The sequence below is a fragment of the Miniopterus natalensis genome, chromosome 22 (assembly GCF_054644295.1).
Source record: "Miniopterus natalensis isolate mMinNat1 chromosome 22, mMinNat1.hap1, whole genome shotgun sequence".
Taxonomy (NCBI): Eukaryota; Metazoa; Chordata; class Mammalia; order Chiroptera; family Miniopteridae; genus Miniopterus; species Miniopterus natalensis.
In genome coordinates, this window is record NC_142102.1 from 1,376,079 (window position 1) to 1,381,638 (window position 5,560).

Consider the following 5,560-nt stretch of genomic DNA (forward strand, 5'->3'; position numbering starts at 1 on the left):
TCCGCTCCGGGCCGTCCCCGCCGCCTTCAGCCCCCTCTCGGCGTCTCCGCCACGAAAGCCGGTCGCAGCTCCGCCGCGAAGTCGGCCGCGCGCGCTCGGGGCTGCGGGGAGCGTCTGGGGAACTGCTGACACCTGGACGGAGGACACGCGTCAGGAGGCCCGCGGGGGCGCAGCGCAAGAAAGCAGAGACCCTGCCCTTTAAAACGGATCCTCCTTAGGGGCCCAGCGCAGGCCCCACGGGACACTGTGGAACTCGGGCGTCTGCTCGCAGGGCGCCGGGAGCACGCTCCCATTTGGGGACACACCGAGGACCTGAAACAAAAGCAGGCGCGCCTCCCGCAGCAACGCCGCGAGCGCCCCAGGAGGCCCCCCGCCCGTCGGAAGGAGCTCGCGCCGGCGAGGGCCCGGGTTTGCGGGATGGAGGGCGCGCGTCCCGGAGCTTCTCCCCTCCCTGCGGTCTGCAGGCCCGTGTCTAGTAACGAAGGACCCGCGGGCACTGTCTGTCCGTGTCTACAACCTCCTAACAATAAACCCACCGCTCAGGGACCCTAACTGAGGGGCACAGGCTTCCCCCCGCGGGCCGCGCCCCCGGCGCCCATGCCGCCCGCGGGCCCCACTCACTCGCGGCCGCCGAGCGAGGCCGTGCGCCGGCGCTTCACCTGCAGCTCCGCCTCGGGCCCGCGCTGCTCCGGGGTGCGTCTCAGCGGCAGGCGGTCCCTGCGGGGGGCGCCCGTTACTGCCCTGCAAGCTCGCGGGAGAACTTCCCTCCAAGTTCTATCTAGCGCCGCTCTTAGCGCGGCGGCTTAGCACCGCCTCCATCTACTGAAAGCAAAGCGCAGCGATACCCGTCGACTGCCCCGCCACGAGGCTGGAGGAACACGGTGAACGGGAAAAGCCGCCTTCCGCTCCAGTCAGGTTCCCCCCGAGACCCCGTTCCCGTCCCAAGTCCCTCCGCAGACTGCCTGGGGGAACATCGGGAAGCTAAGCAAAAAGGAACGCCGTTCCGTTTTCCAAGTATAGAGTTCATCATCTAGACCAACCCAAGTTTAAATCACACGACGTCCACTTAAGCAATTTTCTGTGCAAATGCTTTCTTAGGGGATCTGCAAAATCAAACAAAAGGATGCGAAAGGAAAAAGGAAAAGGAACCCAGTGGCCGCCATCTTAGGACTGCAGATCCGCCATCTTAAGACTGCAGGTCCGCCATCTTAGAAGTGCAGATCCGCCATCTTAGGAGTGCAGGTCCGCCATCTTAGGAGTGCAGTTCCGCCATCTTAGAACTGCAGACCCGCCATCTTAGGAGAGCAGATCCGCCATCTAAAGACCGCAGCAGAAAGCGGAGCAGCTCCCAAAATGGCCGCTCCAGGTTCCTGGGCGCGAAACAGCCATGTGGTCTTTCCTGTGGCAAGCACAGGAACCACTCAAACTTCACTTTAAAAATGCTAATTCTGAAAGGACAAAAGGAAAAGCATTTTAAAAAGTCATAAAAGGCAGAATCCAAGTTGTCTGAAGCCTAGTTATTTTAAAAATGTTAAGCTTACGCAATGTAAACCAATAAGCTCGCTAATTACCCCAAATTGTTTTATTGCTTCAAATACTTCAATGTTCTAATGAAAAAAATCGATCTTAAAAATGACGTCTATCACATATTTTTAAGTTATATAAGTGGTTTTTTTAGGAAATGGTTGTTCCCTACATGATACCCGAATTCCCTGAGGGTTAATTCGTAAGCCGGTCTTCACCAAAAGGCAAAAAAGGCTCTGCCTTCAAAGAGCGGCAGGATGGAAATACCTGCAAATACTACAGAGCTGATGGAAATGTTGAACATGAACTCTTCCAACGCAAAAACAAACACAATTTTTAAATGTTAAAGGACTTGCAGACTGTTTTCCAACAACTATGTACAAATTCCCATCAGCACAAAACACGCTCAGCCTCAGTCACGGGGAAACGCAAAGCGAAACTGCGAAACCGCCGCACTTCGCACCTCGGCGAGGAGGACGCGGGCCGGGCTGGGCAGGTGAAGCGCCGGCGTCGCGCCTCCGGGCCGCCACTCGTGGCTCAGGCGCTCCTCTCGCTAGACGGAGGGAAATGAAAACCGCAACCGGAGCGTCAACGTGCAGCCGAAAAGGGGGGAAATTGTCACCTGTACGCACGTTGTGTTTCAAAGTCCATTTAAAAAAAAAACTAACCTGGCAAAACACCAAACGTAAGGATCACAAAATGGCTTTTGTAATTGTCCAATAGTCTGCTAATAAAATCTTCTAATATTCTACCAACTGTTTAATATCCTTTACATCCCACCCAAAATTAGTAAAATTCAACTAAAATCTCAATAATGAAAATGAAAAATGCAATCAAAAGAGACAACGTGAGCCAATCCCAGCCTGCAGATTTTCCCACAAACGAGAGAAAACCAGTTAGTGCTGCAGGAACCTCGGGGCCGGGCGGCCATCTTCCAGGAACTGCAGACAAAAGAACTTCCTCGCCCGCGCTGGGCGGCAAACGTGGCGCCACGGGGACAAAATGGCCTCGCAAGAAAGCCCAATAAAATACAAAGCCAACTGAGCAAGTCTGTTAAGCAGCAACCCTAGGGTCCCTCCAACACCGTCTCCTTGTTTTAAAGCCCAGGAAAGGCTCACGTCACCCTCCTGCATTTCCAAAGCCACGTCCTCAAGGCCTTTCTGAGGGACCCGCCTGGAGGACCCCGAGCTTCACTCGAGGCTCCAAAATGGCGGAGGGCTCGTCCCCGCTCATCCTCAGGCCGCACGCCGCAGGGACGCCCAAACCCAAGTGTTCCACGCAAGATCCCCGCAGGGAAAAGGCAAATCATACACGTAAGATTCCAGGCTCCTGATTTACAAGCTACCCTGGAACAGGCAAACCCAGAACAAAGCCTTCCAAGGCCCTGGGGTTCCTTACATTCCAACTAAAAACCACCAGCCATGCTCATGGACATGATGGAGAAAAACGAGGACAACCAAATACATCGTAATCCTGTCATTGAAACCAAAACCCTCAAAAGTTCCACCCCACCCCCAAATCAAAGACCCAGAGAGTTATTTTGTTAAATATTATTTCCCAACAAGTTTTTAATAGTTTCTTCTACTTCGAAAATTTATGAAAACCACTAAATTAAAAAAAAACACCATGTACACCCGCAGCCCTGTAACAATCTATCCGCTCCTCTCCCGGGCTCTCCTCCTGGAGCCCGTCCCCCTTTAGCACACTGACTGGTTCAGGTCGTGTCACGCAGGGAACACCCCACGAGTCGGAAACGAGACTGAAGGGTGGCACCGTCGTGCATCTAACAAAACCTTCCCGGTGGGAGTCGAAGCTTTCCGGATGGGCAGGTACCTAACTGAACCCACTTTGAATACAGGTTAGCCGTTACCTACGCTGCTCCCAACGCGCGCGGACAGCCCACGAAGACACAAAGGAAAGGCCTTTCCAGGGAACCCGCAGACATTTAAAATGCCCCGCACCGGGGATGGAGATTGCCTTAGCAACGCAGGGCGGCCTCACCTTTCCCGGCCTCCAGGCCCGCACCGCTCCCTCCCAGGCGCCGTCCCAGGCCCGCACCCGAGGACGAGTGGCCCCAGCACAAAGCGCGCGCCTCATCGCCTCCGTCCACTGCGGCGCTGTGGGGAGGGGGCTGCCGCGTGGCGGAGGCTCAGCCGCAAGCCCCTCCCCCGCCCCGCCCCCTCCGCTGCAGCGCCCGCGGGAGGCGGCAGCTTTGTGACGGGGAGGGGGCGGCCTGCGCCGGGCAGCGGCTGCGCAAACCCCCTCCCCGCCGCTGTCCACTGCAGCCCCCTGCGCCTGCGCAGCCCCGCACCCCCGCCACTGCGGCACCTTGGGGAGGGGGCCGCTGCCCCCGCGGGCCCGCCTCCTGCCCCCGCACTGCAGCTGGGGGGGCTGCAGCTGCACTGAGCGCCGCCCCTCCCCCTCTGCGGCACTGCGAGGGGTGGGCGGCGGCCCCCGGCCCACGGCGCCTGCGCGCCCCGCACCTCTGCGGCGGCGGCCATCTTTGGGGAGCAGCACAAAGGCCGGGATGCGCCCCCGAGTCCGCGCGCCCAGGCTGCCTCCGGACCCCTCGTGCCGAGCGGGGACCGCACATGCCCCGCGGCGCCGCATCCCCGACCCCGGCGCGTCCTCGCGCCTCGCGGAGCCCGTCACCCTGCCCCGCAGGGAGACCACAGGGACGGGACCCTGGACCCATTTTTTTTTTTTTTTTTTTTAGCAGCCGTCCCCTCAACGGAGGGCGGGGCACAGAACCGCCGTGACCCGCAAAACCCAGACGGCCTCCCCCGAGACCACCGCGCCTCCTCCGTGGGCCCAGCAGGCCGTCCCCCAACTCCACGCCACCCACCCGGGCACGACCCGCCACGGCCCCTCGCTGCCGCCACGGCAACCCCTTATCCCCACGCCGCGGCCTCGCCACACCCGCGGCCTCATCTCCCCACGGCCACGGCCTCATCTCCCCACACCCACGGCCTCATCTCCCCACACCCGCGGCCTCGCCACACCCACGACCTCATCTCCCCACGCCGCCCGCAGCCCGGTCCCCTCGCCGCCCCTTCCCTCCTCGAAACCGCCGCCCGCGCCCACCTCGGCCACCGCGGCCACGCCGACCTCGGAACCGCTGGAACCACTGGCGCGGCCCCTCACCACCGGGCATTGTTAACACCCACGCTCCGCCCCCTCACGCCACCCGGTCACACCACCCGTCACCCCGCCCCGAGCCCCCTCCCCGCCCCCGCCCCCTCCCCTGAACCTCCCGCTGACGCGCGCAGAGCCCCCCGCCCCCGCCCCCGCTCAAGGACAAAGGGCCGCCTCGGAGAGGCCCTGAGGCGGCGGGAGGGTGCTGCGGGGGAGCCGCCCGAAAGCGCAGCCCCGCGCCCCGCGCCCGCCCCGGCGCCCCCGGCGCCTCCTCGGAACAGAGCCCTTCGGGTCCCGGGTTCCCCGGAGCCGCCACACGCGCCAGGTCCCGCCGGCCCGGGGCGTCCCCGAGCGGCCGTCCCCGGCGGGAGGCCCCGCGCTGACCTGGCCCGCTCCATGGCGCCGCTGCCGCCCTCAGACCGCGTCAGGCATCTCCCGCGGCCGCTCCGCTCTGCCCGCGACCCGCAGCCGCCGCCGCAGCGCCCGCAACGCGCGCCCGGCCAGCCCGCGCATGCGCCGGCGCCCCCGCCGAGCCGCGGCCTCCGCGCGTGCGCGGCAAGTTGCCGCAGTGCCGCGGTCCCGCCGCAGTGCGGGGCGCCTGCGCCCTGCTCGCCTGCAGGAGCTGGGGGCGCGCCCGGCCGGTCCCCGAGGCACCCGGGTGTCAGGACGGTGCCTCCCCATTTTAAAGTGCATGTGAAATGTCCGGGAGGTAATTCCTGTCTCCCAGCAACCGCTTGCGGGCACCCTCGCCGCGCAGCCCCGGCCCCAGGCGCAGGGATGCGGGGCTGAGGCTCCAGGGGCAGGGATGCGGCCCCCGAGCGGAGAGAGCGCGGGGCCCCTGAAGCCCTGTCCCGGAGGAAACCCTCCCAAAGGGAAAGATACACGTCGTTTAGACTCGATG

The 5,560-nt window shown here is 62.6% G+C and overlaps 1 long non-coding RNA gene across 1 annotated transcript; it reads right to left on the reverse strand.

The window, feature by feature from the left end:
• Positions 1-1,074: 1,074 nt before the first annotated feature.
• On the reverse strand, positions 1,075-4,684 carry LOC148090707 (uncharacterized). The gene is made up of 2 exons (XR_015716358.1): positions 4,609-4,684; positions 1,075-1,448 (listed from the first exon to the last, which is right to left on the reverse strand). It is a non-coding gene; the product is annotated as an uncharacterized LOC148090707 (long non-coding RNA).
• Positions 4,685-5,560: the final 876 nt, after the last annotated feature.